Here is a 21,732-nt window from a genome sequence, read left to right on the forward strand (position 1 = left end):
GCTTTTGCATCCGTCGTCGTCGTCGCCGCCGCTGCTGCATAGACTCCCCGGGGCTGTGTCGGGAGGAGCGGAGGGACTGGAGGCAGGCCTGCTGGGGGAGGAGGCGAGCGGGCAGCCAGCGGCTCCCTCTGCCCTTCTCCCTAAAGCGTAGCGCCCCTGGCCGTCGGGCGGCGCTCAGGCGGGGGCCCATTTCTGGTTATCGCTTCTCGGCCTTTTGGCTAAGATCCAGTGTAGTGTCTGAGTTATTGGACACTATAACAGAAGCGTTGACTGTGAAAACAGTTACTGGGATGCTTTTCTGAGCAAATTTGTACAAAAGCTGTGAGAATCAGCAGTACTTTCGTTTTGTGCTCATTTGCATAAGGATGTAGTACAGGTTTCAACCAATAGAGGTCACACTAAGTGTAGTGTGATACCATGGTTAACCAATAGATGGCGCAGTAACTGGAGAGTGTGATACCACTGTCAACCAATAGATGGCGCAGTAACTGGTGTGTGTGATATCACTGTCAACCAATAGAGGTCTCACTACGTGTAGTGAGATATCCAATGTGTCTGCGTGGGTCTGAACCCAAACAATAGATTCGCCAGGAAAATGGCAGAAGGTGATCGCCTGAGGAATACAATTCGTTTGCAAGTGGAAGAGGGACGCAGAGAAGAAATTGGATTGCAGTATGTTGTGCAAGAGATTTTAATGAAGGTGGTGGAAATGGATTTTGTCAAAACATTGTTTTGCCTGCAAGACTTTCCAAGGATTGGAGTATTTGATCTGACATTTACCAAGCAAGAGGATTGCCTGAACTATTATGAGAGATTTAAAGCAAAGTTGGATGATAACCTGATGCGAGGGATTCAAGTGATCCCAAGCTTTTCAATGGAAGAAAAACCACTGACTATTCATATGTATAATCCATATGCACGCACAGAAGATCTGCACTTATTTTTGTTGAGGTATTGCAGTGTGGCAAAAGGAGGCCAACAATTGACAAATCAATATGGCATATACAACGGCAAAAGGCGCTTCTGGGTACGTTTCAGAGAAGATGCATCCGCAGTGGGAGGAGTTATGAGTCCGCCGGCGAATTTTACCATTGGAGGAAATAGGGGGTTCCTGTACTACCCAGGACAACCTACCTTTTGCAGAAATTGCCTACAATATGGGCATGTCAGAGAGACTTGTGACAAATCTGGAATGACCTGCAGGAACTGTGGGAAAAATGGACATTCGGCATTTAATTGTGAGTCACCCCGCCTGTGTGATTTGTGTGGGTCACCGGGACATTTGTCTCGCATGTGCACGAACAGAACGTATGCTCAAGCGGCAGGTGGATGGGAGAGAGAGGAGCAACCTCCACCACCAAAGGAGAGGACCGTGGTGCCGGAGACACAGGAGGAGAAAGAGTCGACAATACAGAGGGAGGACAGTGCGTTTACAGGAACAGAGGTGCCAGAAGCGAGCACAGGCACGCGCAGTGTCATCGAGTTGGAGGAGACAAGCCAATCGGAGGAGGATGTTTCTGCGACGATTACGGAGATATACGAGGAAGGGATGAAGGAACAGAAGGAAGAGGAGGATCGTTTCCTAAACAGCTTGGCGCAGAACCCAATTAAAGGGAAAGAGGAGGACGTAAAAGACCAAACTCAGGAGGAAGCAGACGGTTCTGAGATGGAGGCTGTGGAGGCCTCAGAAGGGTTAGAGGAAGGGGGAATACCCCAACATAAAGACTTTGAACTGGAATCTAAACAGAGTGATCAAGCAGAGTGGGTAGTAGTAGGCGGAGGTAAACACTTAGTACAAAGGGAGTTAGAAGAGATGGATACAACAGAGAAAAGGAATGCGGTAAAGCGTAGGATGCAGCAAGAAGTAGAAGAGGGAAAATCAGGTGAGAAAGCGCAGTCGTTGGTGGGGAAGTCAAAGTTTTGGGTACTAGCGCAGGAAGGAGAAGGGGAGAGCGAGGGGGAAGAGCAGGACAATACTAAAGAAGAGGAGGATAGCCAGGAAGGCGAGAGTTTGAGGGAGGGGAGCAGAGAAGAAAAACTGATCAAAAGATGGGGAGGTAAATATAAAAGAGCACGAGACAAATTTGACAGAACAACGAAAGGGTTGTTGGAAGCGGATTCAGAAAAACGGAGGAAAAAGCTAGAGCATGTAGTACATGGAGTGGGAAAAGAGATAGAAGAGATGGAAAGAGTGTTGGAGAAAGAAACCGAAAATGAGAGGGTAAAGGAGAAGGAGGGAGGTAAGGAGGAAGATAGCTCAGCCACAATGAAAAGGCTAGTATCCAAATTTTCTTTTGAAGTGAGTCCAGCATTAGAGGGGAAAGTAGGAGAGCTGAGAGATAAGGTGGGAGACAAGGACATGGATATTTGGCACCACGTGTTTGCAGGTCTTAGGGATGAGACAGTTGCGATAAAGTATATAACTACCTTGATTCAGTTTAGGGAAATGCAGCCGATCGCGTATGCGGAAAATACTAGAGATATGTATAAGGAATATTGTTGTGGTATAAAATAAACTGTATGTATTGATGTAAAAGAATAGGACTTTCTAGAGGCGTTTTAAGAAGGAAGGCCAGGTGAATTGATAATGTTTCAAAGAAGAAAAATTGTTTTATGTAGCAAGTAATGTTGTAAACTTGGAATTTTATATGCAAAAGTTGTTTTGAAATGTTGGGGGTGTTTGTAAAGTTGGGGTGGTTTTTTATTTTTCGAAAAGTGAACTTTGTGGAAATAACGTGTGAGAAACTAATAAAATATTTTATTACAAAAAAAAAAAAAATCTGTTCTTATCAGTTTAATATCTGATACGTCCCCTATCTGGGGACCATATATTAAATGGATTTTTAGAACAGGGAGATGGAAGAAGAGCTTGCTCTGTCCACTCCACGCATTGACCTGGTATTGCAGTACCTCCAGGACCGGTGCACTTCCCTTTGGGGATATTTGGCTTGTATCAAAAAATAGAAACAAATGACTGTCTGACAGAAAAAAAACAAACATGCATTTTTGGCTCTTTCTTTTGCAAAGAAAGAAGAAGATGAAATGACGACAAAATAAAGCCTCCTTCTTTTTGCTGTGTCTTGTTTGCTCTTTTGCGTGGCTTCTTACTTTCTTTTCTTTTCAGCTCCTCCTCGCATGGAGCAGGAGTGCCGCCTGCTGCCTAGCCTAATTCAGTCCGAACGAGCAGATGCCTAAGAAACTCCTGTTGAAGCTGTATCCAAATAGCCTGCATAGCAAACACTGCAGCAGCAAGCAGCAAGCAGCAAGCAGCAAATGCCTTGACTTGCTGGCTTCTTGTCACAATGGCTGGCTGGCTGAAATGACCTGAACTGAAAAGCCCAGCCACTGGCTGCTTGCATGCTTGCTGCCTGAGTTTCATGGCAGCCCGGACGAGTCGGCTAGCAGAGAAAAAGTGGGCGGTTCCTATGCAAATAAGCAGACGAAGCCTGGTGCCGGAAAAAGAACTGGAAGCATGTGCCTTTTTGGCTGTTTGCTGGCCATGCGGGCCCCCCAGCAGTGTGTGCGGCTGCTTTTCTTTACTCCATAGAAAGTCTTTGGCTTTTGCATCCGTCGTCGTCGTCGCCGCCGCTGCTGCATAGACTCCCCGGGGCTGTGTCGGGAGGAGCGGAGGGACTGGAGGCAGGCCTGCTGGGGGAGGAGGCGAGCGGGCAGCCAGCGGCTCCCTCTGCCCTTCTCCCTAAAGCGTAGCGCCCCTGGCCGTCGGGCGGCGCTCAGGCGGGGGCCCATTTCTGGTTATCGCTTCTCGGCCTTTTGGCTAAGATCAAGTGTAGTATCTGTTCTTATCAGTTTAATATCTGATACGTCCCCTATCTGGGGACCATATATTAAATGGATTTTTAGAACAGGGAGATGGAAGAAGAGCTTGCTCTGTCCACTCCACGCATTGACCTGGTATTGCAGTACCTCCAGGACCGGTGCACTTCCCTTTGGGGATATTTGGCTTGTATCAAAAAATAGAAACAAATGACTGTCTGACAGAAAAAAAACAAACATGCATTTTTGGCTCTTTCTTTTGCAAAGAAAGAAGAAGATGAAATGACGACAAAATAAAGCCTCCTTCTTTTTGCTGTGTCTTGTTTGCTCTTTTGCGTGGCTTCTTACTTTCTTTTCTTTTCAGCTCCTCCTCGCATGGAGCAGGAGTGCCGCCTGCTGCCTAGCCTAATTCAGTCCGAACGAGCAGATGCCTAAGAAACTCCTGTTGAAGCTGTATCCAAATAGCCTGCATAGCAAACACTGCAGCAGCAAGCAGCAAGCAGCAAGCAGCAAATGCCTTGACTTGCTGGCTTCTTGTCACAATGGCTGGCTGGCTGAAATGACCTGAACTGAAAAGCCCAGCCACTGGCTGCTTGCATGCTTGCTGCCTGAGTTTCATGGCAGCCCGGACGAGTCGGCTAGCAGAGAAAAAGTGGGCGGTTCCTATGCAAATAAGCAGACGAAGCCTGGTGCCGGAAAAAGAACTGGAAGCATGTGCCTTTTTGGCTGTTTGCTGGCCATGCGGGCCCCCCAGCAGTGTGTGCGGCTGCTTTTCTTTACTCCATAGAAAGTCTTTGGCTTTTGCATCCGTCGTCGTCGTCGCCGCCGCTGCTGCATAGACTCCCCGGGGCTGTGTCGGGAGGAGCGGAGGGACTGGAGGCAGGCCTGCTGGGGGAGGAGGCGAGCGGGCAGCCAGCGGCTCCCTCTGCCCTTCTCCCTAAAGCGTAGCGCCCCTGGCCGTCGGGCGGCGCTCAGGCGGGGGCCCATTTCTGGTTATCGCTTCTCGGCCTTTTGGCTCAGATCAAGTGTCTGGGTCAGGAGGTCCAACGGGAAGGCGACGGTCCGGCACCTCGGCCTTGCAGCATCGCTCGAAAGAGCTAAAGCTGCATGCTGCTATAGGGGTGCCGCACCAGAGCTGACCAAAGAAGGACGATGGCAGCATGGATGGCTGTAAAGAATACGATCCGGCTCCTAGTCGAGGAGGCCGTGCGAGACCGAGTTCGCCTGAAGTACATCGTGGAGATGGTGGTGACGGATTTATGGAAGATGGACATCAGAGACGTGTACTGCCTGCAGGATTTCCCGAACCAAGGGATCTTTGATGTGACGTTCAGATCAGAAGCCGATTGCTGGAACGCTTATGAAAGGAGCAGAGAGAAGGAAAAACATTCAGCAATGGTGGGGATCAAAGTGATTCCTTGTTTTACGCTGGGAGAGAGGCCAGTCACGGTCCATATGTTCAACCCCTTTGTGCAGAAGGAGGACATCGCGGATTTTCTGAAGAGATACTGCACGACGGTTAAAGGGGGTGAGGAAGTGAAGAATTTCTACGGAACTTTTAATGGCAAAAGACGTTTCCTGGTTCATTTTAAAGAGGATCCGGGACGTATAGGGGGAGTGATGCACCCCCCAGCCAGTTTCAGCATTGGTGGCAACAGGGGTTTTTTGAACTATCCTGGACAACCCCTGTTTTGCAGGAAGTGCCATTTATTTGGGCATACCAAAGAAAGGTGTGAGAAGAAAGAAATGGTGTGCCGGAATTGTGGGGAGGAGGGGCATGGCGCCGCCATGTGTACGGTGCCTAAGAAATGCGATATTTGTGGTGTGAGGGGGCATTTGGCTCGGCAATGTCCGAAAAGAACTTACGCCCATATGGCAAGAGCCAGCAGAGAAGAGGAGGCTCGAGAGACTGTAAAAGACTTTGGTGAAGGAGGGGGGGCGCCGGCAAAAACATGTGAAATTGTGCAAGAGTTTGAGCTAAGCGGTGAGGGGGAGACCCAGCATAAAAAGGAAGAGGTGATTGAGGTGGGAGAAACCCCAGAGTTTATGCAAACAGACCTTCCTTCTCAAAGGCAGGGGGTACAGGGCTCAATGGAAAGGAAAGAATCAGAGAGGGTGGAGGGTGAGCAAAGTCAAAGCTTGGAAGGGAAAATTGAAGTGTATGAGGCTCTAGAAGTTGTTAGTCCAATGGAAAGCTCTCAAGAAGATTTGGGGGATAGTTTTTGTCCCCACTGGACAGAAGGGGAAGAGGGATACAGAGGTTTAGAGGCAATACAAGAAGCTGTGAGAGTTTTAGAGACGGGGAAAGGACAAGAGGTAAAGAGTACAATACAGGAGGAAGAGATGGAGGTCGGAGGTTCAGAAAAGAAAGCCTTAAAACGCAGGCAAAAGGAGAGTAAAAAGAAAGCAGAAATTGAGGCAGGTACGGAAGCAGGCCCCAGCAAAAGGGGAAGTATGGAACAGAAGGGTAGTGAGAGTGATAGTTCATCCTCACAAAAAAGTCAGGGAAGTGATCAAATGCAGGGGAAAGGGAAAGTACAGAGGAAAGTAAGCAGAACGAGTGGAGAAGAAGATACAGCTAAGGAAACAGCTGAAAGGGAAAGATTTTTTTTGGAAAAGAAGAAAGCAAGAGAGAAAGAACAGGAGATAAACAACAGAATAGAACTCCAAAGACTTTTACTAGTTTGGGATGATACAGAAGAGAAAACAAGATTAGAAATGATAGAGAGAAATATAATTTCACTTGAAGCAGGTTTAAAAATGAAACCAGGGACCTCTTTGAGTACTCGGAAAAGAAGAGATGTATAGAAATGTTTAAAATTGAATGGTTTAGAACATAAAATGATAGAGTTTACGTTTGATATGTTTTCTATTTTAGAAGAGATATATATATTCCAAAATATTATATATGTTTTGAAAAGTTTTGAATGTTGTAAAATAAATTATGCACAAATAAACAACTTTAAAACAAAAAAAAAAAAATCTGTTCTTATCAGTTTAATATCTGATACGTCCCCTATCTGGGGACCATATATTAAATGGATTTTTAGAACAGGGAGATGGAAGAAGAGCTTGCTCTGTCCACTCCACGCATTGACCTGGTATTGCAGTACCTCCAGGACCGGTGCACTTCCCTTTGGGGATATTTGGCTTGTATCAAAAAATAGAAACAAATGACTGTCTGACAGAAAAAAAACAAACATGCATTTTTGGCTCTTTCTTTTGCAAAGAAAGAAGAAGATGAAATGACGACAAAATAAAGCCTCCTTCTTTTTGCTGTGTCTTGTTTGCTCTTTTGCGTGGCTTCTTACTTTCTTTTCTTTTCAGCTCCTCCTCGCATGGAGCAGGAGTGCCGCCTGCTGCCTAGCCTAATTCAGTCCGAACGAGCAGATGCCTAAGAAACTCCTGTTGAAGCTGTATCCAAATAGCCTGCATAGCAAACACTGCAGCAGCAAGCAGCAAGCAGCAAGCAGCAAATGCCTTGACTTGCTGGCTTCTTGTCACAATGGCTGGCTGGCTGAAATGACCTGAACTGAAAAGCCCAGCCACTGGCTGCTTGCATGCTTGCTGCCTGAGTTTCATGGCAGCCCGGACGAGTCGGCTAGCAGAGAAAAAGTGGGCGGTTCCTATGCAAATAAGCAGACGAAGCCTGGTGCCGGAAAAAGAACTGGAAGCATGTGCCTTTTTGGCTGTTTGCTGGCCATGCGGGCCCCCCAGCAGTGTGTGCGGCTGCTTTTCTTTACTCCATAGAAAGTCTTTGGCTTTTGCATCCGTCGTCGTCGTCGCCGCCGCTGCTGCATAGACTCCCCGGGGCTGTGTCGGGAGGAGCGGAGGGACTGGAGGCAGGCCTGCTGGGGGAGGAGGCGAGCGGGCAGCCAGCGGCTCCCTCTGCCCTTCTCCCTAAAGCGTAGCGCCCCTGGCCGTCGGGCGGCGCTCAGGCGGGGGCCCATTTCTGGTTATCGCTTCTCGGCCTTTTGGCTCAGATCAAGTGTCTGGGCTGAGAGGTTGCGCTGAGTCTGTGACTCCTTGGCCTTGGGTCATCGCTTCCTGGGGAGCTTAAGACCCATGCTGCTATGAGGGAGTCACGCTAACTCGAGCACGGGAGGCGATCAGGAGAGAGAGAAGGAGAGGGGCCGGCGCCTTGGCCTTGAGGGATCGTTCCCCAGGAACTAAACCCTCATGCTGCTTTAGGGGCGCCGCACCTAATCCTGGACGGCCGGTTTTGACGGATTGACGGAAGATGAGGAAGATGGAGAGTGAGACCTGCATAAAGAATACCATCAGGTTTCTGGTGGCAGAGTCGGAGAGATGGCGTGTGAGACTCAGCGTCATCGTGGAGGATGTCTTGAGGGCGATGCTGGAGGTGAACATCGTGGAGGTCGTCTGCCTGCAGGCGTTCCGGCGCCAGGGCTATTACGACGTATCATTTATTGAAGAAGAGGAATGTGCAAGAGCTTACGTGAGATGTAAGGAGAGAGTAAGCGACTTGAAGAGGATGGGTATCCGAGCTGTACCGAGCTTTTTGCTAGGAGAATGCACCATGATGGTACATGTTTTCAATGCTTTTGTGAAGGAAGAAGAAATTGAGACTTTTTTGAGAAGTTTTTGTTATGTGGTGGGTGGTGGTGTGAAAAGGAAAAACTCATACGGAATATTCAATGGAGAGAGATCGTATAGAGTACGTTTCAGACTAAATGAGGGGAGTACAGGGGGCGTGATGCACCCCCCTGCCAGTTTTTGTTTCGGGACTAACAAGGGCTTCCTGAGGTATCCAGGGCAGCCTTTGGGAGTGATATGCCGCAATTGTGCGAGGGAAGGACATATTGTAGCAGAATGTAGAGTGCCGAAGAGATGTTTTATTTGTGGAATTACTGGACATTTGGCGCATCAGTGCCAGGAAAGAACCTGTGTGCAAAGGACAAAAAAGACTGAGTTAAATCCGAGGAGTCAGACAAAGAAAGATTTGGATTTGGGGGGTGGGGATGTTTTGGAGGAGGAACAGTGTCAGCAAAGGGAGAAGAAGGGGGATAGGGGAAGACAGTTTAGTGATGTAGACGAAGAAGATAAAGGAAAGGGGGACAGTATGGATGAAGGGAAGGGTGACAGTATGGGGGAGGAGGAAATTAGTGTGCAGAAGGTAGAAAGTGAGTCTGAGAGTAGTGGACAGGATAGTGGGGAGGAGAAGGAGGATAGTAGTAATGAGTATAGGGCAGAGGAAGAGGAAGAGAGTGTGTTGGAGGAGGAGGAGGAGGAGGAAGAAAGTGTGTCTGGGGAGGAAATGGAAGGTAGTGACGAAGGGAATGGGGAGGAAAAGTTAGAGTTCTGGGAGCAAAATGATTGGAGAAGCAAGTTAGACCCATTGGGACCTGTTGTGGAATCAGAAGATACGAGGCCTTTTAAGGAGAAACTGAAAAAAATGATAGAAATGTTTCAAAAGGAAAGAGAGGATGCTGAAGCATGGGTTAAGGCTCATCAGGGGATAGGAAGAGGAGAAGATAAAGTAAGAGAAGTTCTAGGTGATTTATTTCTAGCTTGGCGTGCAAAATCTAAGAGGAAGGATAGAGAGGTTTAAAGGGAAAAGATGGGGTTTTGTTTAAAATAATGGAAGGGAAAATTGCATATATGGAATGAAACGGTTGTTATGGATTTTGAAGTTTTTTTGGATTAGTGGGGTATGGAAAAGTAGAGAAAAATGGGAATGTGTTGTGAAGTAACAAAATGTAATAGTGTTATTTGTTTGTTTGGAAATTATGAAAAATGTAATATATATGGGATGGTTTGGAAAAACTAAAGAGGAGGAATGTGGGAAATTTTAGTAATGTTAAGAAATAAGCAGAGAAAATAAGCAAAAGTAAAGAAAGGAGGTTTAATAAAGAAGTAGAGGTATGATATTATGTAAAGAAATTAAGAAGAAAAAGGAAAAGAAAATGTAATGAAAGAATATAAAAATAATATGTGATGGAAAAGTAGAAGGAAAGTGGGATGAGTAGAATGTATTTCTTGGGAAAGTAAGGGTAAAAATAGAAATATAAATGAAATAGAAAGGATGTAAATAGAATTATATGGGTTCGGTAAATATATGGGAGAAGTTTTTGGAAATTAGAATGTATTTTGAATTTTCTTGTATGAAGTAATTGAGAATTTCTTTTGGAAAGTTATGAAAGAAATAATTTTTATTATATAATTTTTGTTCAAAAAGAAAATGTAAAACAAAAATGTCAAATTGTATATTTTTCAAATATGCAAATAAAAAAAAAAAAAAAAAAAATCTGTTCTTATCAGTTTAATATCTGATACGTCCCCTATCTGGGGACCATATATTAAATGGATTTTTAGAACAGGGAGATGGAAGAAGAGCTTGCTCTGTCCACTCCACGCATTGACCTGGTATTGCAGTACCTCCAGGACCGGTGCACTTCCCTTTGGGGATATTTGGCTTGTATCAAAAAATAGAAACAAATGACTGTCTGACAGAAAAAAAACAAACATGCATTTTTGGCTCTTTCTTTTGCAAAGAAAGAAGAAGATGAAATGACGACAAAATAAAGCCTCCTTCTTTTTGCTGTGTCTTGTTTGCTCTTTTGCGTGGCTTCTTACTTTCTTTTCTTTTCAGCTCCTCCTCGCATGGAGCAGGAGTGCCGCCTGCTGCCTAGCCTAATTCAGTCCGAACGAGCAGATGCCTAAGAAACTCCTGTTGAAGCTGTATCCAAATAGCCTGCATAGCAAACACTGCAGCAGCAAGCAGCAAGCAGCAAGCAGCAAATGCCTTGACTTGCTGGCTTCTTGTCACAATGGCTGGCTGGCTGAAATGACCTGAACTGAAAAGCCCAGCCACTGGCTGCTTGCATGCTTGCTGCCTGAGTTTCATGGCAGCCCGGACGAGTCGGCTAGCAGAGAAAAAGTGGGCGGTTCCTATGCAAATAAGCAGACGAAGCCTGGTGCCGGAAAAAGAACTGGAAGCATGTGCCTTTTTGGCTGTTTGCTGGCCATGCGGGCCCCCCAGCAGTGTGTGCGGCTGCTTTTCTTTACTCCATAGAAAGTCTTTGGCTTTTGCATCCGTCGTCGTCGTCGCCGCCGCTGCTGCATAGACTCCCCGGGGCTGTGTCGGGAGGAGCGGAGGGACTGGAGGCAGGCCTGCTGGGGGAGGAGGCGAGCGGGCAGCCAGCGGCTCCCTCTGCCCTTCTCCCTAAAGCGTAGCGCCCCTGGCCGTCGGGCGGCGCTCAGGCGGGGGCCCATTTCTGGTTATCGCTTCTCGGCCTTTTGGCTCAGATCAAGTGTCTGGGTCAGGAGGTCCAACGGGAAGGCGACGGTCCGGCACCTCGGCCTTGCAGCATCGCTCGAAAGAGCTAAAGCTGCATGCTGCTATAGGGGTGCCGCACCAGAGCTGACCAAAGAAGGACGATGGCAGCATGGATGGCTGTAAAGAATACGATCCGGCTCCTAGTCGAGGAGGCCGTGCGAGACCGAGTTCGCCTGAAGTACATCGTGGAGATGGTGGTGACGGATTTATGGAAGATGGACATCAGAGACGTATACTGCCTGCAGGATTTCCCGAACCAAGGGATCTTTGATGTGACGTTCAGATCAGAAGCCGACTGCTGGAACGCTTATGAAAGGAGCAGAGAGAAGGAAAAACATTCAGCAATGGTGGGGATCAAAGTGATTCCTTGTTTTACGCTGGGAGAGAGGCCAGTCACGGTCCATATGTTCAACCCCTTTGTGCAGAAGGAGGACATCGCGGATTTTCTGAAGAGATACTGCACGACGGTTAAAGGGGGTGAGGAAGTGAAGAATTTCTACGGAACTTTTAATGGCAAAAGACGTTTCCTGGTTCATTTTAAAGAGGATCCGGGACGTATAGGGGGAGTGATGCACCCCCCAGCCAGTTTCAGCATTGGTGGCAACAGGGGTTTTTTGAACTATCCTGGACAACCCCTGTTTTGCAGGAAGTGCCATTTATTTGGGCATACCAAAGAAAGGTGTGAGAAGAAAGAAATGGTGTGCCGGAATTGTGGGGAGGAGGGGCATGGCGCCGCCATGTGTACGGTGCCTAAGAAATGCGATATTTGTGGTGTGAGGGGGCATTTGGCGCGGCAATGTCCGAAAAGAACTTACGCCCATATGGCAAGAGCCAGCAGAGAAGAGGAGGCTCGAGAGACTGTAAAAGACTTTGGTGAAGGAGGGGGGGCGCCGGCAAAAACATGTGAAATTGTGCAAGAGTTTGAGCTAAGCGGTGAGGGGGAGACCCAGCATAAAAAGGAAGAGGTGATTGAGGTGGGAGAAACCCCAGAGTTTATGCAAACAGACCTTCCTTCTCAAAGGCAGGGGGTACAGGGCTCAATGGAAAGGAAAGAATCAGAGAGGGTGGAGGGTGAGCAAAGTCAAAGCTTGGAAGGGAAAATTGAAGTGTATGAGGCTCTAGAAGTTGTTAGTCCAACGGAAAGCTCTCAGGAAGATTTGGGGGATAAGTTTTGTCCCCACTGGACAGAAGGGGAAGAGGGATACAGAGGTTTAGAGGCAATACAAGAAGCTGTGAGAGTTTTAGAGACGGGGAAAGGACAAGAGGAAAAGAGTACAATACAGGAGGAAGAGATGGAGGTCGGAGGTTCAGAAAAGAAAGCCTTAAAACGCAGGCAAAAGGAGAGTAAAAAGAAAGCAGAAATTGAGGCAGGTACGGAAGCAGGCCCCAGCAAAAGGGGAAGTATGGAACAGAAGGGTAGTGAGAGTGATAGTTCATCCTCACAAAAAAGTCAGGGAAGTGATCAAATGCAGGGGAAAGGGAAAGTACAGAGGAAAGTAAGCAGAACGAGTGGAGAAGAAGATACAGCTAGGGAAATAGCTGAAAGGGAAAGACTTTTTTTGGAAAAGAAGAAAGCAAGAGAGAAAGAACAGGAGATAAACAACAGAGGAGAACTCCAAAGACTTTTACTAGTTTGGGATAATGCAAACGAGAATTCAAATTTAGAACTGATAGAGAAAAATATAAGTTCAGTTGAAGCAGGTTTGAAAATAAAACCAGGGTCCTCAATTAGTATTCGGAAAAAGAGAGATGTATAGAAATGTTTAAAATTTTGAATGGTGTAGAACATAAAATGATGGAGTTTACGTTGATATGTTTTCTATTTTAGAAGAGATATATTCTAAAATGTTATATGTTTTGAAAAGTTTTAAATGTTGTAAAATAAATTATGCACAAATAAACAACTTTAAAACAAAAATCTGTTCTTATCAGTTTAATATCTGATACGTCCCCTATCTGGGGACCATATATTAAATGGATTTTTAGAACAGGGAGATGGAAGAAGAGCTTGCTCTGTCCACTCCACGCATTGACCTGGTATTGCAGTACCTCCAGGACCGGTGCACTTCCCTTTGGGGATATTTGGCTTGTATCAAAAAATAGAAACAAATGACTGTCTGACAGAAAAAAAACAAACATGCATTTTTGGCTCTTTCTTTTGCAAAGAAAGAAGAAGATGAAATGACGACAAAATAAAGCCTCCTTCTTTTTGCTGTGTCTTGTTTGCTCTTTTGCGTGGCTTCTTACTTTCTTTTCTTTTCAGCTCCTCCTCGCATGGAGCAGGAGTGCCGCCTGCTGCCTAGCCTAATTCAGTCCGAACGAGCAGATGCCTAAGAAACTCCTGTTGAAGCTGTATCCAAATAGCCTGCATAGCAAACACTGCAGCAGCAAGCAGCAAGCAGCAAGCAGCAAATGCCTTGACTTGCTGGCTTCTTGTCACAATGGCTGGCTGGCTGAAATGACCTGAACTGAAAAGCCCAGCCACTGGCTGCTTGCATGCTTGCTGCCTGAGTTTCATGGCAGCCCGGACGAGTCGGCTAGCAGAGAAAAAGTGGGCGGTTCCTATGCAAATAAGCAGACGAAGCCTGGTGCCGGAAAAAGAACTGGAAGCATGTGCCTTTTTGGCTGTTTGCTGGCCATGCGGGCCCCCCAGCAGTGTGTGCGGCTGCTTTTCTTTACTCCATAGAAAGTCTTTGGCTTTTGCATCCGTCGTCGTCGTCGCCGCCGCTGCTGCATAGACTCCCCGGGGCTGTGTCGGGAGGAGCGGAGGGACTGGAGGCAGGCCTGCTGGGGGAGGAGGCGAGCGGGCAGCCAGCGGCTCCCTCTGCCCTTCTCCCTAAAGCGTAGCGCCCCTGGCCGTCGGGCGGCGCTCAGGCGGGGGCCCATTTCTGGTTATCGCTTCTCGGCCTTTTGGCTAAGATCAAGTGTAGTATCTGTTCTTATCAGTTTAATATCTGATACGTCCCCTATCTGGGGACCATATATTAAATGGATTTTTAGAACAGGGAGATGGAAGAAGAGCTTGCTCTGTCCACTCCACGCATTGACCTGGTATTGCAGTACCTCCAGGACCGGTGCACTTCCCTTTGGGGATATTTGGCTTGTATCAAAAAATAGAAACAAATGACTGTCTGACAGAAAAAAAACAAACATGCATTTTTGGCTCTTTCTTTTGCAAAGAAAGAAGAAGATGAAATGACGACAAAATAAAGCCTCCTTCTTTTTGCTGTGTCTTGTTTGCTCTTTTGCGTGGCTTCTTACTTTCTTTTCTTTTCAGCTCCTCCTCGCATGGAGCAGGAGTGCCGCCTGCTGCCTAGCCTAATTCAGTCCGAACGAGCAGATGCCTAAGAAACTCCTGTTGAAGCTGTATCCAAATAGCCTGCATAGCAAACACTGCAGCAGCAAGCAGCAAGCAGCAAGCAGCAAATGCCTTGACTTGCTGGCTTCTTGTCACAATGGCTGGCTGGCTGAAATGACCTGAACTGAAAAGCCCAGCCACTGGCTGCTTGCATGCTTGCTGCCTGAGTTTCATGGCAGCCCGGACGAGTCGGCTAGCAGAGAAAAAGTGGGCGGTTCCTATGCAAATAAGCAGACGAAGCCTGGTGCCGGAAAAAGAACTGGAAGCATGTGCCTTTTTGGCTGTTTGCTGGCCATGCGGGCCCCCCAGCAGTGTGTGCGGCTGCTTTTCTTTACTCCATAGAAAGTCTTTGGCTTTTGCATCCGTCGTCGTCGTCGCCGCCGCTGCTGCATAGACTCCCCGGGGCTGTGTCGGGAGGAGCGGAGGGACTGGAGGCAGGCCTGCTGGGGGAGGAGGCGAGCGGGCAGCCAGCGGCTCCCTCTGCCCTTCTCCCTAAAGCGTAGCGCCCCTGGCCGTCGGGCGGCGCTCAGGCGGGGGCCCATTTCTGGTTATCGCTTCTCGGCCTTTTGGCTAAGATCAAGTGTAGTATCTGTTCTTATCAGTTTAATATCTGATACGTCCCCTATCTGGGGACCATATATTAAATGGATTTTTAGAACAGGGAGATGGAAGAAGAGCTTGCTCTGTCCACTCCACGCATTGACCTGGTATTGCAGTACCTCCAGGACCGGTGCACTTCCCTTTGGGGATATTTGGCTTGTATCAAAAAATAGAAACAAATGACTGTCTGACAGAAAAAAAACAAACATGCATTTTTGGCTCTTTCTTTTGCAAAGAAAGAAGAAGATGAAATGACGACAAAATAAAGCCTCCTTCTTTTTGCTGTGTCTTGTTTGCTCTTTTGCGTGGCTTCTTACTTTCTTTTCTTTTCAGCTCCTCCTCGCATGGAGCAGGAGTGCCGCCTGCTGCCTAGCCTAATTCAGTCCGAACGAGCAGATGCCTAAGAAACTCCTGTTGAAGCTGTATCCAAATAGCCTGCATAGCAAACACTGCAGCAGCAAGCAGCAAGCAGCAAGCAGCAAATGCCTTGACTTGCTGGCTTCTTGTCACAATGGCTGGCTGGCTGAAATGACCTGAACTGAAAAGCCCAGCCACTGGCTGCTTGCATGCTTGCTGCCTGAGTTTCATGGCAGCCCGGACGAGTCGGCTAGCAGAGAAAAAGTGGGCGGTTCCTATGCAAATAAGCAGACGAAGCCTGGTGCCGGAAAAAGAACTGGAAGCATGTGCCTTTTTGGCTGTTTGCTGGCCATGCGGGCCCCCCAGCAGTGTGTGCGGCTGCTTTTCTTTACTCCATAGAAAGTCTTTGGCTTTTGCATCCGTCGTCGTCGTCGCCGCCGCTGCTGCATAGACTCCCCGGGGCTGTGTCGGGAGGAGCGGAGGGACTGGAGGCAGGCCTGCTGGGGGAGGAGGCGAGCGGGCAGCCAGCGGCTCCCTCTGCCCTTCTCCCTAAAGCGTAGCGCCCCTGGCCGTCGGGCGGCGCTCAGGCGGGGGCCCATTTCTGGTTATCGCTTCTCGGCCTTTTGGCTAAGATCAAGTGTAGTATCTGTTCTTATCAGTTTAATATCTGATACGTCCCCTATCTGGGGACCATATATTAAATGGATTTTTAGAACAGGGAGATGGAAGAAGAGCTTGCTCTGTCCACTCCACGCATTGACCTGGTATTGCAGTACCTCCAGGACCGGTGCACTTCCCTTTGGGGATATTTGGCTTGTATCAAAAAATAGAAACAAATGACTGTCTGACAGAAAAAAAACAAACATGCATTTTTGGCTCTTTCTTTTGCAAAGAAAGAAGAAGATGAAATGACGACAAAATAAAGCCTCCTTCTTTTTGCTGTGTCTTGTTTGCTCTTTTGCGTGGCTTCTTACTTTCTTTTCTTTTCAGCTCCTCCTCGCATGGAGCAGGAGTGCCGCCTGCTGCCTAGCCTAATTCAGTCCGAACGAGCAGATGCCTAAGAAACTCCTGTTGAAGCTGTATCCAAATAGCCTGCATAGCAAACACTGCAGCAGCAAGCAGCAAGCAGCAAGCAGCAAATGCCTTGACTTGCTGGCTTCTTGTCACAATGGCTGGCTGGCTGAAATGACCTGAACTGAAAAGCCCAGCCACTGGCTGCTTGCATGCTTGCTGCCTGAGTTTCATGGCAGCCCGGACGAGTCGGCTAGCAGAGAAAAAGTGGGCGGTTCCTATGCAAATAAGCAGACGAAGCCTGGTGCCGGAAAAAGAACTGGAAGCATGTGCCTTTTTGGCTGTTTGCTGGCCATGCGGGCCCCCCAGCAGTGTGTGCGGCTGCTTTTCTTTACTCCATAGAAAGTCTTTGGCTTTTGCATCCGTCGTCGTCGTCGCCGCCGCTGCTGCATAGACTCCCCGGGGCTGTGTCGGGAGGAGCGGAGGGACTGGAGGCAGGCCTGCTGGGGGAGGAGGCGAGCGGGCAGCCAGCGGCTCCCTCTGCCCTTCTCCCTAAAGCGTAGCGCCCCTGGCCGTCGGGCGGCGCTCAGGCGGGGGCCCATTTCTGGTTATCGCTTCTCGGCCTTTTGGCTAAGATCAAGTGTAGTATCTGTTCTTATCAGTTTAATATCTGATACGTCCCCTATCTGGGGACCATATATTAAATGGATTTTTAGAACAGGGAGATGGAAGAAGAGCTTGCTCTGTCCACTCCACGCATTGACCTGGTATTGCAGTACCTCCAGGACCGGTGCACTTCCCTTTGGGGATATTTGGCTTGTATCAAAAAATAGAAACAAATGACTGTCTGACAGAAAAAAAACAAACATGCATTTTTGGCTCTTTCTTTTGCAAAGAAAGAAGAAGATGAAATGACGACAAAATAAAGCCTCCTTCTTTTTGCTGTGTCTTGTTTGCTCTTTTGCGTGGCTTCTTACTTTCTTTTCTTTTCAGCTCCTCCTCGCATGGAGCAGGAGTGCCGCCTGCTGCCTAGCCTAATTCAGTCCGAACGAGCAGATGCCTAAGAAACTCCTGTTGAAGCTGTATCCAAATAGCCTGCATAGCAAACACTGCAGCAGCAAGCAGCAAGCAGCAAGCAGCAAATGCCTTGACTTGCTGGCTTCTTGTCACAATGGCTGGCTGGCTGAAATGACCTGAACTGAAAAGCCCAGCCACTGGCTGCTTGCATGCTTGCTGCCTGAGTTTCATGGCAGCCCGGACGAGTCGGCTAGCAGAGAAAAAGTGGGCGGTTCCTATGCAAATAAGCAGACGAAGCCTGGTGCCGGAAAAAGAACTGGAAGCATGTGCCTTTTTGGCTGTTTGCTGGCCATGCGGGCCCCCCAGCAGTGTGTGCGGCTGCTTTTCTTTACTCCATAGAAAGTCTTTGGCTTTTGCATCCGTCGTCGTCGTCGCCGCCGCTGCTGCATAGACTCCCCGGGGCTGTGTCGGGAGGAGCGGAGGGACTGGAGGCAGGCCTGCTGGGGGAGGAGGCGAGCGGGCAGCCAGCGGCTCCCTCTGCCCTTCTCCCTAAAGCGTAGCGCCCCTGGCCGTCGGGCGGCGCTCAGGCGGGGGCCCATTTCTGGTTATCGCTTCTCGGCCTTTTGGCTAAGACCAAGTGTCTGAAACCAGAAGGCCAACGGTGAGAGAAGGACCGTCCCCTTGGCCTTGGAGCATCGCCAGAAATGGCTTAAGCTCTTTGCTGCTTTAGGGGGGGCGCGCCTGATCTTGGGACGAGCGATGGCGTTCGGAGGAGGAGGTATGCGGAGCACAGTCCGCTTTCAGATCGAGGAGGAGGAAAGAGGAAGAGTCGGACTACGCTTTATCATGGAGGAGATTTTGGCCAAAATGGAGTTGGACTTTGCGAAGATCCGGTGTATCCAGGATTTCCCCCGCCAGGGAATATTCGATGTGACTTGTTACCAGGACAACGAGTGCTTATATATGTACGAGGAAACAAAGAAGTTGTTGGACGACCCTAAGATGAGGGGAATTCAGGTAATCCCCAGCTTTCAATTGGGTGAGAAACCACTGACAGTACATATGTACAACCCCTTTGCAAACCCACTGGACATTGAAGTTTTCCTGAAAAGATACTGCCTGGTAGTTAAAGGGGGAGAAGAATTAACAAATGACTATGGCATTTTCAATGGCAAAAGGAGATACTGGGTTCGTTTCAGACCTGATTCAGGAAGCGTGTCAGGGGTCATGTACCCGCCGGCCAGCTTTGACTTGGGGGGAAACCGAGGGTTCCTGTTTTACCCAGGGCAGCCGGTATACTGTAGAAATTGTCGGAAGTATGGGCACACAAAGTTCGAATGTGACAAATCTGGGACCATATGTCGAAACTGTGGGGAAGGTGGTCATACGGCTATGAGGTGTGACAAACCCCGCAAATGTGACCTTTGTGGGGGAACGGGTCACTTAGCCAGACAGTGTCCAAAAAGACCGTACTCCCATGCGGCCAGGATGCAAAGAAAAGAGGAAGAAGAAGAGGAAGATCGTATGGAAAAGGAGAGAGAGAGAGAGAGAGAGAGGGGGAACGAGAGATCTGAAAACCCCGAGAAGGCAAATGAGGAGGAGGGGGAGCAGGAGGTGATGCAGGAAACAGGAGATGAAAGAACAGAAGTTGAGAGGAACAATAAGGGAGTTGACCCTGTGATAGAAGAAGTGGACATGGTACAGGTATCAGTGACTCCGATAGAGAGAGATTCTCAGGCAAATACTGAAGAAGAGTCCATAGGAATACCTAAAGATCTTAGAATATCACAGGAAGAGATGCCGGCAGAAGACGGGTCGGAAACATCAGAGGAAGATGGTGTGGTCAAAGGGGGAAAGCGGCCAAAATTCATGACGCCAAAACGTCGGGGAATATGTAAAAAAAAGAGAGGGAAGATAACGATGCCGCCAAACTTTGTCCATCCTACAAAATTTGAGATGCTACAGTTCGTGGAGGAGGGGGAGCTGAAAACTTTCAGTACAGAGGAGATGATGGGAGACTTTCCAAGCCCGGTGAGTTCTATAGGAGACGGAAGTGAAGGAGGGACATCAAGTCCTAGAGCTTCAATGGAGGGATGGAGTCCCAGTGAAGAAGGGAATGGGGGAGTGCCAATAAGCCCAGGAGATCCAAAAGAGGGATGTAGTGGTGTAATTACAGAGGGGGAAGCACCATATAGAGACTTATTGCTTTTGTCCCCAGGGAGCATGCCATATGTGGAGGATGATGCAGTAGTGCAGTTGCAGGAGACAACTGGGTATGCTATCTAGGGAGAGGGTAGTGATGTTTGTTTTCTGCAACATAAATGTCTATCACAGTTGTTTCCCTGAATGTAAGGAGTATCAGAGCACCTGCAAGAAGAGCAATGATATTAGAGTACGTGGCTAAACAAAAAAGTGACATAATTTGCTTACAAGAGTGTGCAATAAATGATATACCACCTAAGACGGAATGGAAATTTGGGGAAGCTGTGTGGTCTGGGTGTCATGAGAACAGGAATAGTGGGGTAGGAGTGTTAGTTAGGAATAGGGAGATTAGTGTGATTAAAAATATAGTTATTGAACCCGGAAGATTGCAATGTGTTTGGTTGGGATGGAGGGGGATGAAACTGCGCATTTTTAATATATATGCTTCACCTGTAAAAAAGTTAAGAGAAGAGCTTTTTGAAATGCTTCAAATGTTTCTACCAGGGAGGGAGCCAACAATAGTTGCTGGAGATTTTAACTGTGCTTTGGAAAAGAGTGATAGAGTAGGTGGGGCTGAAGAACAGAGGCCTGATGGGACGAGGAATCTCCTCAAAAATATAATAAAGGATTATGGGTTAGTAGACGCTGGGAAAAAGGGGGGGAGAAGCACAACAGTGTACACGTGGTACAGTGATAAAGGAGAGGTCCGTTCGAGAATTGATTTGATACTCCTTTCAAAGGGGATGAAGATGAGAGAATGGAAGGTGATGAAAGTAGTTTTTTCAGATCATGTGTGTATAAAGTGTAGAGTGGACGTGGAAGGGATAGTTGAATATGGCAAAGGATATTGGAAACTAAACGTGGCCCTGATGGAAAACGTAATTTGTAAAAAACAGTTTGAAAGTCTGTATGCGAGAATGAAGGCGAGGATGAGAGAATTCAGAGATGTGGTGGATTGGTGGGAGTGGTTTAAAAAAGAAACTAAAGTGTTCTTTATAAAGAAAGGGTGTGAACAGGCTAGGAAGGTAGAAGAAGAATTTACAGCACTTTATTTAAGAAAGCAATTTTTGCTTAAATTAAGAAAAATGGGGTGGGATGTGGACAATGAGTTGGAGAAAGGGAGGAAAGATGTAAGAAGGCTAATTGAAAAAAAAGGTAAAAGGATCATACACGCCGCAAGAGTGGAAAAGATAGAACAAGATGAGAAGTGTACACCCTATTTTTTTAAAAAAGTTTTTTCGGAAAAAACTATAATGGGTCCAGTGTTAGATAGTAATGAGGGAGAAGTATATGGGACAGTGGAGATAGTGAAGGAAGTGGAGAAATACTATGGAATACTATTTGAGGAAAAATTCAGAGACAAAGGAATGGAGAAAGAACTATTAGAAAGAACACAATGTAAATTGGAGGTGGAAGAACAACACTTCTTGGGAAGGGACTTAAGTGAAATGGAAGTAGAGGAAGGAGTACGAAGAGGGAAGAAGGGGAAGACACCAGGGAGTGATGGGCTCCCCTATGAATTTTACTGTGAGTATTGGGGGTTGATAGGACCAGAGATGGTAAGTGTATTTAAAGAAATTTGGAAAATGGGGAAGGTGCCGGCATCCTTTCGTGAAGGAATTATCACTTTAATTTATAAAAAAGGGGATAAACGAAACTTAAAGAACTGGCGCCCAATTACACTGCTTAATGTCGACTATAAGGTTTTTGCAAAAGTGATCATGGAAAGGATGAAAGGTGTCATTGAAAAGTTGGTGGATGAAGATCAGGTATGTGCAGTACCAGGCAGACAGATTGCTGAGAACTTGGGGTTGATAAGGGACTTGCTCTGGTATTGTAAAGAAAGGAACCAGCCAGTAGTAATAGCGAACATAGATTTTGAGAGGGCGTACGACAGGTTGGCCCATAGTTTTCTTTTTAAAGTACTGGGGAAGTTAGGAATTCCAGAGGGATTGCTAAGGCAAATTAGGAATTTATATGATGGGATTTTTAGTAGAGTTATGGTGAATGGATTCTTCACGGAAGAAATACAGATAAGATCAGGAGTGAGACAGGGGTGCCCCCTGTCTCCATTGGCTTTTATATGTGCCATGGAGCCATTATTAAACGAGAT

General features: G+C 47.4%; 6 non-coding genes and 3 pseudogenes across 6 annotated transcripts; all 9 read left to right on the forward strand.

Moving 5' to 3' along the window:
- Positions 1 to 2,753: 2,753 nt before the first annotated feature.
- LOC142500802 (U2 spliceosomal RNA) lies at positions 2,754 to 2,932 on the forward strand (annotated as a pseudogene).
- Positions 2,933 to 3,755: 823 nt separating this feature from the next.
- Positions 3,756 to 3,946, forward strand: LOC142500429 (U2 spliceosomal RNA). Its single transcript, XR_012802988.1, has one exon. It is a non-coding gene; the product is annotated as a U2 spliceosomal RNA (small nuclear RNA).
- A 2,784-nt stretch (positions 3,947 to 6,730) lies between these two features.
- Positions 6,731 to 6,909, forward strand: LOC142500142 (U2 spliceosomal RNA; annotated as a pseudogene).
- Positions 6,910 to 10,001: 3,092 nt separating this feature from the next.
- Positions 10,002 to 10,195, forward strand: LOC142500121 (U2 spliceosomal RNA). The gene has a single exon (XR_012802818.1). It is a non-coding gene; the product is annotated as a U2 spliceosomal RNA (small nuclear RNA).
- Positions 10,196 to 12,974: 2,779 nt separating this feature from the next.
- On the forward strand, positions 12,975 to 13,145 carry LOC142500835 (U2 spliceosomal RNA; annotated as a pseudogene).
- An 823-nt stretch (positions 13,146 to 13,968) lies between these two features.
- On the forward strand, positions 13,969 to 14,159 carry LOC142500430 (U2 spliceosomal RNA). Its single transcript, XR_012802989.1, has one exon. It is a non-coding gene; the product is annotated as a U2 spliceosomal RNA (small nuclear RNA).
- Positions 14,160 to 14,982: 823 nt separating this feature from the next.
- Positions 14,983 to 15,173, forward strand: LOC142500431 (U2 spliceosomal RNA). The gene has a single exon (XR_012802990.1). It is a non-coding gene; the product is annotated as a U2 spliceosomal RNA (small nuclear RNA).
- Positions 15,174 to 15,996: 823 nt separating this feature from the next.
- Positions 15,997 to 16,187, forward strand: LOC142500432 (U2 spliceosomal RNA). Its single transcript, XR_012802991.1, has one exon. It is a non-coding gene; the product is annotated as a U2 spliceosomal RNA (small nuclear RNA).
- An 823-nt stretch (positions 16,188 to 17,010) lies between these two features.
- Positions 17,011 to 17,201, forward strand: LOC142500433 (U2 spliceosomal RNA). The gene has a single exon (XR_012802992.1). It is a non-coding gene; the product is annotated as a U2 spliceosomal RNA (small nuclear RNA).
- The last annotated feature ends 4,531 nt before the right edge of the window (positions 17,202 to 21,732 follow it).

The sequence above is a fragment of the Ascaphus truei genome, chromosome 7 (genome assembly GCF_040206685.1).
Source record: "Ascaphus truei isolate aAscTru1 chromosome 7, aAscTru1.hap1, whole genome shotgun sequence".
In the NCBI taxonomy this organism is placed as follows: Eukaryota; Metazoa; Chordata; class Amphibia; order Anura; family Ascaphidae; genus Ascaphus; species Ascaphus truei.